This window comes from Mustelus asterias, chromosome 30, assembly GCF_964213995.1.
Source record: "Mustelus asterias chromosome 30, sMusAst1.hap1.1, whole genome shotgun sequence".
In the NCBI taxonomy this organism is placed as follows: domain Eukaryota; kingdom Metazoa; phylum Chordata; class Chondrichthyes; order Carcharhiniformes; family Triakidae; genus Mustelus; species Mustelus asterias.
The window spans coordinates 12,440,915-12,454,429 of record NC_135830.1 but is presented as its reverse complement, the minus strand read 5'-3'; the positions used below and the strand labels follow the sequence as shown (position 1 = coordinate 12,454,429).

Below are 13,515 nucleotides of genomic sequence, written 5' to 3'. Positions count from 1 at the left end.
GACCACATTCACCAGAAGCAAGTCTCTTCTGCAAAATGGCACCTTCCATTTCCACCACAGTGATGTATTCAGTAAAGGACAACACAAAACAGGCACTCGACGCACAGTTATTGCTTTTGCTTCCGACGGTTCGAAAATGGACAGATGATTTTCCAAATATTTTCGTTGCAGAGTGAGGGAAAAGTTTAATAATTCAGTGTAAACGCTAAAATCTGACCAATTTACCTTCCAAATGTAAGTTTACATCACCATCTCTATCGTCAGCGCTTTGCAGCCTATCAGTGTCTTTCTGCTACTATACTTGTTCTTGACTTGTTGCACAGGTGACATTTCCACCAGTGATGCAGACTCGCAAAACTCACTCGACTGATATTAGTAGATCTGCTTTCGATCAGATAGTAAATCAGGTTATTCTTTAATAGTTTGCTGAGAGCGATAAATAATCGTTTCGTGAGCGGGAATTGAAACCAAACAACACTGGGGAGTACTGAATACAACCCACTGGACCCCCAGGGTCACGGGTGAACTGTATTTTTCAAAATGACTTACTATATAACCCTTAATATGTCCAGAATGGATGGAACATAAGTGACTGCTTCAGCTAATGACAACTCCGATTGTGTTTGCTGGGATATGAAATCGACAGTGAGGTGAAAGAGTCCCACAAGATGCTGAAGTGATCGGGGTACATAAACTTCTAAATAGGATTGAAAAGAGTAAACGTAGGCGAGATGTTTCTTTTCTTATGGGGCGATCGAGAACAACAGGTCCAATGTATAGGTTGAGAGGCGGTAGATTTAAAACTGAGATGAGGAGGAACGACTTCTCGCAGAGAGTCGTGAATTTGTGGAATGCATTGCTTCATTTCCAATAACTTTCAATAAAAATAAGGAATGACGGGAAGCGGACATGACAGGACAAAAAAAAACAATCTCTTCGCCTCCATCCCATCAAACCTAATCAGAGCGGTGTAGGTTTAATGAGGTCGCCTCTTATTCTTCTAAACTCCAGAGAATTTCATCACAGGACAACTCCCCCAGGGAGCAATCTGTTGAACCTTCTCTTTACCGTTTCCAATGCAAGCACATCCCTTTTTAAAATTGACTATCACATCTGCACAGAATATTCAACATGTGGTCTCCACTAACCTTGTGCAACAGCAGAAACACCTCGTTATACTTGGACTCCAGTCTGCCGGCAATAAAGACCAAAATGTAATTTCACTTCCAATTACCTGCTGCACCTACATGCGAGCTGAATGCATTCCTTGTACCAACGAATCTATTCTATTCTTAATATCAATATTTACATTTTTCAACTCATCAAATATATCCTGCTCTTTCTATTTTTTATGGAGAAGAATAACTTTTCGCTTTTCAAGTTTGCACCTGATCTGCCCCTTCACTCATAACAACTCTCTGTTTCGTCTCGCAGTCTGTTGGATTCCACCCCACAGCTTCCATCAACTAAGCTTGGTCGACAGCGAGAATTGAAGGCACGATCCCTGGTTTGGCAAGACCAGGGCTCTAACCACTCAGCTACGGAGCAAAGCGCTGCAAGTTGCTCACATTGCGTGTAGTATTATCAGTGGATTGAGGAGCAGCATAGGTTTTGAGGTCGGAGATTTTTGATCTGGTGGAGATTTTGATTTGGTGGAGAGCAGGAAATTAAAAGCCACAACTTGAAAATGACATGATTTGACATGTGTGCTCTGTGTGTATCTGATATGTATGTTGTGCTTGTTGTGTGATTCTTCTTCAGAGTTTATCGTTAGTGTTACATGGATTCATAGAGTCATAGAGGTTTCCAGCATGGAAACAGGTCCTTCGGCCCAACTTGTCCATGCCGCCTTTTTTTAAACCCCCAACCTAATCCCAATTGCCCGCATTTGGCCCATATCCCTCTATACCAATCCTACCCATGTGACTATCTGAATGCCTTTTAAAAGACAAAATTGTACCCGCCTCTCCAACTACATCTGGCAGCTTGTTCCAGACACTCACCACCCTCTGTGTGAAGAAAATTGGCCCTCTGGACGCTTTTGTATATCTCCCCTTTCACCTTAAACCTATGCCCTCTAGTTTTAGATTCCCCTACCTTTGGGAAAATATATTGACTATCTAGCTGATCTGTGCCCCTCATTATTTTATAGACCTCTATAAGATCACCCCTCAGCCTCCGACGCTCCAGAGAAAAAACTCGCAGTCTATCCAGCCTCTCCTTATAACTCAATCCATCAAGTCCCAGTAGCATCCTTGCATCTCTGACTTTTCCAACTCCGATGCAAGTTCATCGAGCTGGAAGATTTAGATATTGCTCCCTTCACAAACGCTATGAGGCGTGTTTTCATGAAATGAAGAATTGAACAAAATGTTATTCACTCCGTGACTGGGAATTGAAACCACGTCACGGCTCCGATTCCGGTCACGAGACCCTCAGAGACGCTGATGTGAGAGATTTGCACACAAGCTGTCTGCCTTGAGCCTCAGTTAAAAAATCCCAATCTACCCCTGGGCCGGGACTGCAGACTCAATGTTTGCAATCCTGTGGTTATATCGGCAGACAGCCATTCAGCCTGTGTTCCCGTTTGTATTCTCTGTCGGAGCAACTCAATTCCTTCCAGTTTTGACAAAGGGTGATCTGGACTCGAAACGTCAGCTTTCTTCTCTCATAATAGATGCTGCCAGACTTACTGACATTTTCCAGCATTTTCCCGTTTTGTTTCCGATTCCAGCATCGACAATAATTTGCTCCACTCCTTCCACATCCGCTTCTTTACCTCAACAACTGTTTACATTGGTCTGTGTCTCCGCTTTCTTCCTGACAAAAACGACACGGCACAAACTCCTGCATTTAATCTGAACTGCTGGATTTCAGCTGCAGAGACCAAAACTCAAGCCCACTCGAACAATGGCGGGAGTTGAACCCACAGCTTATACAGAGATGGGACCTAACTACTGGTTTAAATTGCTCCGCCACGCTACCCCGTAACCATTCTGCGCTTTACTGAAAACGTTACTGAAATTCAGTAGCAGCAAAGGAGCTGAGAAAGGCCATCAGTCGGTTTGAGCCTGCTCCTTCACTGAATCAATTCATCCTGAACTGTCGAACAAACAGAAATCACATCCAGTCAGAAACAGAATCAGCTGCAGTGAAGGACCGGCACCATTTAAACTGCCTGAGCCTTGTCTGATTCCCAATATCCTGCCAGATATGACATGAAAACCTCCTGTTGAATTTGCTCAGTCTTCACCTCAGGACACGAGGAAAGATTGTGTTTTATATTTTCCACCAGGCCATAACTGACATTTGTTTTTATGCTTTGGATGAGAGCAACAAATCTTCATTTCCTGACCTGTAATCTGAACAGCAGTGAAAGTGTCAAACTCTAACCATCAGACCAGCCTGTTTTATAGTTTTTCCTTATCCACGCTGCTTGCGTTATTTTAATTTTCGCGCCAGATCACATTCACCACAAGCAAGCCTCTACCGCAAAATGGCACATTCTGTTTGCACCACAGTGATATATTGAACATAGAACATAGAACGTTACAGCGCAGTACAGGCCCTTCGGCCCTCGATGTTGCGCCGACCAGTGGTACCAATCTAAAGCCCCTCTAATCTACACTATTCCAATTTCATCCATATGTTTATCCAATGACCACTTGAACGCTCTCAACGTTGACGAGTCCACCACTGCTGCAGGCAGGGCATTCCACGCCCTTACTATTCTCTGAGTAAAGAACCTACCTCAAACATCTGTCCTATATCTCTCACCCCTCAATTTAAAGCTATGTCCCCTCGTGCTAGCCAACACCATCCGAGGAAAAAGACTCTCACTATCCACCCTATCTAATCCTCTGATCATCTTTCATGCCTCTATTAAGTCACCTCTTAACCTTCTTCTCTCTAACGAAAACAACCTCAAGCCCCTCAGCCTTTCCTCATACGATTTTCCCACCATACCAGGCAACATCCTGGTAAATCTCCTCTGCACCCTTTCCAACACTTCCACATCTTTCCTATAATACGGCGACCAGAACTGTACGCAATACTCCAAATGCGGCCGCACCAGAGTTTTGTACAGTTGCTGCATGACCTCCTGGCTCCGAAACTCAATCCCTCTACCAATAAAAGCTAACACCGTACGCCTTCTTAACAACCCTATCAACCTGGGTGCCAACTTTCAGGGATCTATGCACATGGACACCCAGATCCCTCTGTTCATCCACACTACCAAGTATCTTACCATTAGCCCAGAACTCTGTATTCCTGTTACTCCTTCTAAAGTGAATCACCTCACATTTTTCCGCATTAAACTCCATTTGCCACCTCTCAGCCCAGCTCTGCAGCTTATCTATGTCCCTCTGTAACCTGCCACTTCCCTCCGCACTGTCTACAACTCCACCGACTTTATTGTCCATTATTGAGTCCATTACAACAGACAACAGACATTCCACACACAGTTATTACTTTCGCTTCCGACGGTTCAAAACTGGACAGAAACCTTTTCAAATATTGTCGTTGCAGACTGAGGGAAAGGTTTAATAATTCAGTATGAACGCTAAAATCTGACCGATTTATCATCCAGATGTTAGCTTACATCACCAGCTCTATCGTCAGCGCTTTGCAGCTTTGCAGTGATAGACTGTCTTTCTGCTACGATATTTGTTCTTGACCTGTTGCAAATGTGACCTTTCCAGCTGTGATGTAGACATGCAAACCTCACTCGGTTGATTTTAGGAGATCTGCTTTTATTTTTAATAGTTTGCCGAGAGTAAAAAATAATAGTTTCCTGATCGGGAATTGAAACCAAATAACACTGGGGTGGTACTGAACACAACCCACTGGACATCCAGGGTCACGGGTGAAATGTGTTTTTCAAATTGACTTGCCATACATCTCTTAATATGTCCAGTTTGGATGGAACATGGACTGCTTCAGCTTATGATAAAACCGATTGAGTTCGCTGGGACATGAAATCGACAGTGAGGTACAATAATCCCACAGCATGCTGAAGTGATCGGGGTATATAAAATTTTAAAAAGAATTGATAGATTGAACGTTGACGAAATGATTCTTCTCATGGGGCAATCGAGAACAACAGGTCAAATATATGGGTTGAGAGGAGGTAGATTTAAAACTGAGATGAGGAGGAACTACTTCTCGCAGAGGGTCGTGAATTTGTGGAATGCATTTCCCCATAGCGCGGTGGAGTCTGAATCATTAAATGTTTTCAAGGAGGAGACATATATATTCCTAATAATAAAAGGGATGAGGGGATATTGGAACAGATAGGGAGGTGGATTTGAGACCAGTCATGAACTGATTGCATGATGGTTCAGGCTCGAAGCACTGAATTTGCCCACTTCTGCTCCTAATTCTATTTCCTAAGTGTAACTTTCAATTTTCAAAACCCACCGACTCATCACTGTGGCTCCAATGTAATCTACGTACATTACATCCACAGGTTCCCCTTCATCCACAACACAACTGCGTCCTTTAAAGGACTTGGGAATGGCCCCATTCTGTGCTGTAATTACTTTAAAATTCTTTGTTTCCCTCAGTTAAGCTCTCCTGATTTACACCTGGCTAGAGGTCTCCCCTCTTGTTATGCTGCTGGATAACACTTGTTTAAAACTTCCTACATTTCTTACCATGCCCCGTAGTAATCAAAGATTATGGAGCTAAAATATGAGATTTGTTTTCCTATGTACACAAGCTGTCTGACTTCCTGAGTTTTTCCAGCATTTTCACCTTTCACTGCAGAAATCTGTGCAGCTTTGAATGGCAATGGAAATATTTTTATTGCACAACTTCCCCAGCCGAAGGGTATGATTCGGGCTGAGGATGTTAACATCATCAACTTGCGAGATATCCCGGGTTCAAAGGCCGAGCGAGAGCTCTCATTCAGCTGTCGTTTCGTATTGGACAATTCAAAGGTTTTGTAAATGTATTTGCAGTGCAAGCGGTGGGATTGGTTTACGTGGGATATGGTTTGAGAACCTGAGCACACAGTGCAGGCAATCTATCAACACAACACTCACACAAGAAAATCAAGACATTAAAAGGTGAATATGCTTGTGGCCACTCACTTGATCTCTGGTCTCCAGTTTAAAGGACCCCATGTTTGTTGGTTCAGGCAGCTGGCTGTGTGTATATTGTTATTCATTCATGGGTTGTGGATGTGTACCTCACTCGCTATTCCTGTTTTTCATTGTCTCTATATATCTCCCTCAGAATCTGTCAGTGTCTCTGACTGTGTTTTTGTTACGTTGACCGATTTTGATCCTTGCTCTCTTCATTCATTCGCTGTCTCTGTGCATCCGAGCTTCACTGAATTGATTTCTGCGTTTCTCCTGGTAGCAGAGATTCAGTGGGATAAGCTCTGGAGTTTAGAATAATCAGAGGTGATCTTATTGAAAAGTCTGAAACTGGGAAACAGTTTGACAGTGTACATGCTAGAGACGCTGTTCCCCCCCACCCCAGGCTAGTTTATTATGAACAAAAAAAAGGTGAATTGTTTAAGAGGATTTTGGAATGTTTGGAAGAGGTGAAGCTGAGCATTGCAAGATGTGAATGATGTAATTGATGATTGAGAGGAAGGGATAGGAACCTTGGGGATTCTGTAGGTCGATTCATTGTAAACTTTGAAATCAGAGCAAGCATCGACACCAGTTGGAAAAACAATTTTTGTCTCCATACATTTTAGGTGATGGAAACCAACCTGATCCATGTGCTTGGCGAGCTGAGTCGGTAGAGCATATGACTCTTAATGACAGGACTGTGGGTTCTAGCCTCACGTTGGGCGTCATCGTTTTAAACTTTTCCCCATTCTTGGGTGAATTCCCGATCTTCGTTCCTCCAGAAGTGTCACCGCTCAAACTGAGTCTTTCTCCTTTCGATGTTGTTTATCTCACAGTTGTGGGTTTGTGACTGAAAACCGCCTCCTGTTCACTGGAAGGCGGGGAGTTTAGCGCTGAACTCAGCGAGAGGTTTTGTTCTCATTTATTGTGAGATTTAAACCCAGATCGGCGCGATTGTGTCAGTGGGAACAATAATCATCTCCATTGTAATTCAGTCACTCCAGCCTTCCATCCTATCAAAAGACCGTCTGTTCTTTCCTCCTCTCCCTCTCTATTTTCCTTGATTCTGTGCGTGTTTGTAAACCATTAAATCACCAATTTCTTCCAGTTAGGGTCAAAGATCAGCAACCTGAATCATTCACTCTCTTTCCCTCTCCACAGAAGCTGTTGAAGCTGATGAGTGCTTCTAACATTTTCTGTTTTGAGGTGGGATTTGCAGCAACTACAATACCTTGCTTGGGATCACAGTGGATCACTTTTCTCTGACTGAACCTTACCTGTTTGAACAGTTAAAGGGCTGCGGTTTTAAATAATGAGACACCAGAATATGTCACCCTGTTTGACATGAAATGAAACAAAATGAGAATTAATCATTTCATAAAATGCTGCTAATGCAATATATATTCCATTATCAATGCCAGCATTTGTTGTCCACCCCTATTTCCCACTGAACTGCGTATTTTGCTGGGCCATTTCAGAGGGCAGTTAAGAGTCAATCACACTGACTTGGGTTTGGAGTCCAATGGATACCAGAAAGGGGAAGAATGGCAGATTTCCTTCTGCAAAAGGTCCAGATGAGTTTTCATGACAATCAGAAAACAAGCTTCATTACTGAGACGAGCTTTCACTTCCGTTTCAGTTCTAGACTGTGGTGGGATCGTGACCTGTGAGCCTGAGCCACGGGATTCATACTCCAATGATTTTACCACTACGTCACCATCATCCCAGAAGGGGAGAAGTGTAAATCCTTCACATGGAACAAACCGCTTAATTTCACATTGAAAACAAAGATTTAAAGCAGTGTACTATGGAAATCAGTGTCAGAGACTCAGGATACCGGGGAATTGATGAGATATCGATTGCGTTCATTCAACGGCAGAAAGATGTGGTGAACCCTCAGTGTGAGTGATGAAGGAGCTGCGATCCGAAAGGTAGAGATTCCAAATAAACCTGTTGCATTTTTCGCTGGTGAGAATTCTTACCGGGCACTGAAGGGCATTTGATTTACAATTCGCAAAAAGATGATTTTTATAAAATTAACAGCTTTCATCAAATCGCACTGCAATGACATTGCGGACGATGCAGTGAGTTAATCTCCTGGCCTCATTGCATCAGCTCCAGAGGACGATTGCTCAAGAACACAAAAAGCACAGCGATAAAGAGGTCGACGGCTTCATTCATCAGAGATTACCCTGGAGCACGAGACCTTTCTCCTTAACCACGCACGCACGCACGCACACACCCGCCTGCCTGCCCACCCGCACGCACCCACCCACACACGCACACACGCAGGCACGCACACTTGCTCAATAATGCTCAGGGTGCCTCAATTTCCTCGTTGGCCTAGTCGTTAGAATTCGCCGCCTTCAATGCCATCGTCTGGGTTCTATCCCGGTCAGGGAATGATGATTCATTGCTCTCGTGCAACACATGAATTAAGGAGAGTGGGTATTGCTTCCTGATTTAAAACGGGAGCGATACTTGTGGCAGGTTGAACAGCAGGGAGGAAAAATCTGCCCCAATCCACAATCCTGTCAATTACCCACAACAATTAATATTTCCATTAAGAAGTCTCACAACACCGGATCGATTTGGAATCAAGAGCATTCGGGGCGCTGATAAAATAAAGCAAATTTATTTTATTATCGGAGCAATTGAACCAGTTGGACTTTAACATTATGCTGTGAGTCTTCTTATTGTGCACACCCCAGTCCAACGCCCGTATCTCGACATCATATTTACATTGCAATTGCTGGCACCTCCTGTCAAAATGAGTGAGCTATCTTCTGCTGCATTAAATTTCACTGTAGCTCACCACATTCAAAGAGTAACATTTCTTATAAACCTTATTGTAGTTAATCTGTTGAAAAGGTTCAGCTTATCACAGCTCCGCTTTCATCACACTGGAAGCGAATGTGAAAATATGAACAGTTTCAAAGCTGAACAACATGCACAAGATTGGAAGGTGAGTGCAACCGTGAGTAATTGGCACTGTGCATATTCCTGTACTCAGTTTCTGGGAGAATCAGGAAGATGAAATTCTGGTGGTCCAGTGCTTAGGATTCGGCGCTTTCAGAGTCATAGATCGGCTTCGATATGCTAAGATTTAAAGTTTTTCATAATCCGTTCAACAAACCTGAATTGCTTCCTGATCGAAAACAGCTCTGTCAGAAGCAGTGCAGTTAGATCTATAATTCTGTGTCTGAATTGGAAATGTCACATGGACAACAGTTGAAGAATAAACACAGATAGTGAAAGGCCGTGATAGGCTGCAAAGCGCTGCCAATAGAGATGGGATACAACTCTGTATGACAATGGGGTAGATTTTATCGATTAGGTTGACACAAATATCTCCTCGACCTGGATCCAAATCTCAGCCAAATCACAAGAAAACATCTCGCTAACTTAAACACTAAGCTCTCCGACTTCACTCAGAAACCAGTAACTCTGAGACAAAGCGGGATGCAGTCTGACCACTCGATCCCCCTCCACACTTAATAAGAATATGCTGGATCCCGTGAATCAGCTTGCAACTGAGGGGGTGTAGCTCAGCGGTAGAGCATTTAACTGCAGATCAAGAGGTCCTCGGTTCAAATCCGAATCCCCTCTTCCTTGTCTCGCTGATACTTTTCTTTCAATTGGAACTGTCTTCCATTGGCTGCACAGCGCTTTGTGACGTCCAGCAACCGGGAAAGGCGCGACATAAATACAAGTCGGTCTTTCATTAATTATCTTTAATCCCAATCCTTTGGATACTGACCCTCGTCAGTGGAAACAGTGTGTCCCTATCTGCTCTATCAAACAGCCCTTTCCCATGTGAACTATCTGCTCTCAACCTCAGGACTTTGCAATTACAAAAACAGCATTCTGGTGAAAGTTTAACTCAGTCCTCATTCCACTGATCTTTGCCGACTTGCTGTGTATTTTCCTTATTGAACACATTTCAGGTTGCGACAGACAGATTCCTGAGAAATCTGAGAAAGAAGGGGAGTGTGCAGGAAAATGGAAAGCCAAGATCAAACATGGGTTAAAGTTTCGAGTTCAGTTATTGAGTTTAATAATATTTGAAATATATCAATTGTTACAAATAAGATGTTGGAGATAAATGTTCAATAAACGAACGTCGGCTAACAGTAGAGGCAGAAACACACGATAAGTTTTTTTTTAGTGTTGCCCAAGGACTCAGTGACACTCAAAAACCGAGAGACAATGAAAGCCCCGTCCCTGGATGGTCTCGAACCATCAACCTTTCAGTTAGCAGCCGAATGCGCTAACCAATTGCACCACAGAGACTGACACGACGGAAGCTTACATGGCATCCTAAATCAGGGTGACAGCGTGTTGGCTGCAAGTTCCATGCCAATTCAATTTTCACCAAACCTGACACAGAAAGACCAAATGATGGCATCGTTTACAAATCTAAACATGTATATTTTATTATTTTACCCCACAGTGTTGTTGTGGTGTAATGGTTCATCGCTTCTAACATGGAAAACGGCCGTTTGATAGAGCAGGGAGGGACAGACTGTTCCCACTGACTGGGCTCAGTAACAGGGGACTAGGATTGAAGATCATGAAATATTTGCATTTATGTAGAACCTATCCCGACCAGCGGACGTCACAAAGCACTTTCCAGTCAATGAAGGGCAGTACCTTAATTAACATGTTTTACTTGTTTACTTAAAGTTCTTGGTTATTTGAATAAAATAGCTTGTTATGGCTGATCATGGGGTACAACTCAGTTTTTCACCAGCTCCCCATATTCCTGAATTCCCCGAGAGGCCAGAAACCTGTCTATCCCAACCTTAAATATATTCGATGATGGAGCTTCCATAACTGTCTGGCATAGAGAATTTCAAAGATTCACAACCATTTCAGTGAAGTAGTTTCGCCTTATCTTAGGCCGAAATGATCAGCCCATTTTCCTGAGACTGTACTGCCGTGGGTTAGATTTCCCGACAAGCAGAAGAAATCTCTCAGCCTCCACCCTGTCAAACCCAATCAGACTTGTGTAGGTTTAATGAAATCGCCTCTCATTCCTCCAAACTCCAGAGACTTTCAGCCCAATTTACTCAGCCTCTCATCAGACGACAACTCCCTCATCCCAGGGATCATCTGCTGAACCTTATCTGCACCGTTTCCAATGCAAATAAACCCTTTATTAAATGTGAATATCATATCTGCACAGAATATTCAACATGTGGTCTCAACAAAACTCTGTACAACTGCAGCAACACCTCGTTATACTTGGACTCCAGTCTGCCGTCAATAAAGACTAAAATGTAAGTTTCCTTCCAATCATTGCCTGCACCTACATGCCAGCTTTATGCATTCCTTGTACAAACGCATCTATTCTATTCTCAATATCGACACTAACCTTTTTTAGCTCTTCAAATATGTCCTGCTCTTTCGATTTTTTTACGAAGAAGGACATATCTTTTCGCTTTCCAAAATCACACACGATCTGAACCTCGACTTATCTCTTGTTTGACTTTTAGACTCTCTTCCCCTTTCCGACAGCTTCTTTCAGCTAAATTTTGCCAGTAGGCTCCAGCGAGAATTGAACTCGCGACCCCTGGTTTACAAGACCAGTGCTCTAACCACTGAGCTATGGAGCCAAATGCTGTAAGGACCTGCCACTAAGTGCAGCATTATCCGTGGATTGAGGACCAGGATGGGGTTTGAGGACGGAGATTTTTGATGAATGTGGAAATGTCTGAGGTGGAGAGCCGGAAGTTAAAAGACAGAAGTTGAAAGTGACATGATTTGACATGTGTATTGTGTATGTACTTGACATGTATGTTGTGTGTGTCATGTGGTTCTTCTTCAGTGTTTATCGTTAATGTTACACCTCTGATTTTTCCAGCTCTGATACAAGTTCATCCAGCTGGAAGATTTAGCTTGTTGTTCTCTTCACGGACGCTGTTTTTATTGAATGAAGAAATGAACAAAAATTTATTCACTCCGTGACTGGGAATCGAAACCGCGTTACGGCGCCGACGCTGATCACTGGACCCTCAGTGACGCTGATGTGAAAAATATGGAGTGAGTTGATCATCTCTGCACCCATTGCTTCATTTCCAATAACTTTCAAATAAAAAAAAGTTCACAATGAGGAATGACGGGAAGCGCACATGACAGGATTTGAACCTCAGTTAGAAAATCCCAATCCATCCCCTGGCCCGCGACTGCAGTCTCAATGTTTGCAATCCTGCTGTTTATTTCGACAGACAGCCATTCAACCGGTGTTCCCGTTTGTATTCTCCATCGGAGCAGCTCCACTCCTCCCAGCTTTGACAAAGGGTCATCTGGACTCGAAATGTCAGCTTTCTTCACTCCTGACAGATGCTGCCAGACCTGGTGAGATTTTCCAGCATTTTCTCTTTTTGTTTCCGATTCCAGAATCCACGATAATTTGCTCTAGTCCTTCCACACTCGTTCCTTTACCTCAACAACTGTTTACATTGGTATGTCGCTCCTCTTTCTTCATGCCAACAACGACACGGCACAAACGCTTGCATTCAATCTGAAATGCTGGACTTCAACTGCAGGGACCAAAACTCAAACCCATTCTGGCAGTGGCTGCAGTCGAACACAACAACTCCGTAAAGACTGGACCTTCAGCCACTGGCTTAGATTACTCGGCTACGTTACCATGTAAGCAGTTGTGTCCTTTACTGGTATCGTTATTGAAATTAGCAGCAATGGAGCTGCGACAGTCCATCAGTTGGCTTGAGCCTGCTCCTTCACTGAATCAATTTATCCTGAACTCTGTAACAAGCAGGAATCACATCCAGTCAGAAACAGAATGAGCTGCAGTGAAGGACCAGCACCATTTAAACTGCCCTGAACCTTGTCTGGTTCCCAACATCCTGCCAGAAATGACAAGAAAAAACCTCCTGTTGAATTTGCTCAGTCTTCACTTCAGGACATGAGGCGAGATTGTGTTTTATATGTTCCACAAGGCAATAACTGACATTTGATTTTACGGTTTGGATGAGAGCAACAATTCTCCATTACCAGACGACCAATCGAAACAGCAGTGAAAGTGTCAGACTCTAACCAGCTGCTTTTCGCCTGTTTTACAACTTGCTTTCCACACACTGCACGTGTTGCTTTATTTTTCGCGCCAAGCCAGACTACATTCACAACAAGCAAGTCTCTGTTGCAATATCGCACCTTCTGTTTCCACCCCAGTGATACATTCAATCAGTGACAACATACAACAGACATTCCACTTCCAGTTATTAATTTCACTTCCGACTGTTTGAAACGAGAGAGAACCTTTTCCAAATATTTTCGTTGCAGAGTGAGGGGAAAGTTGAATAATTCAGTGTGAACGCCAAAATCTGACCTTTTTACCATCCAAATGTTACCTTCCATCACCATCTCAATTGTCAGCGCTTTGCAGCCCATCACTATCTTTCTG

General features: G+C 43.3%; 3 non-coding genes and 1 gene segment (V, D, J or C); 2 read left to right on the top strand and 2 right to left on the bottom strand.

Annotated features, from left to right (window-relative positions):
* Positions 1-13,515, top strand: part of LOC144481024 (Ig heavy chain C region-like) — a 369,241-nt gene that overhangs the window by 67,202 nt on the left and 288,524 nt on the right.
* trnac-gca (transfer RNA cysteine (anticodon GCA)) lies at positions 9,622-9,695 on the top strand. The gene has a single exon. It is a non-coding gene; the product is annotated as a tRNA-Cys (tRNA).
* Positions 10,306-10,379, bottom strand: trnas-gcu (transfer RNA serine (anticodon GCU)). The gene has a single exon. It is a non-coding gene; the product is annotated as a tRNA-Ser (tRNA).
* Positions 11,632-11,704, bottom strand: trnat-ugu (transfer RNA threonine (anticodon UGU)). Its single transcript has one exon. It is a non-coding gene; the product is annotated as a tRNA-Thr (tRNA).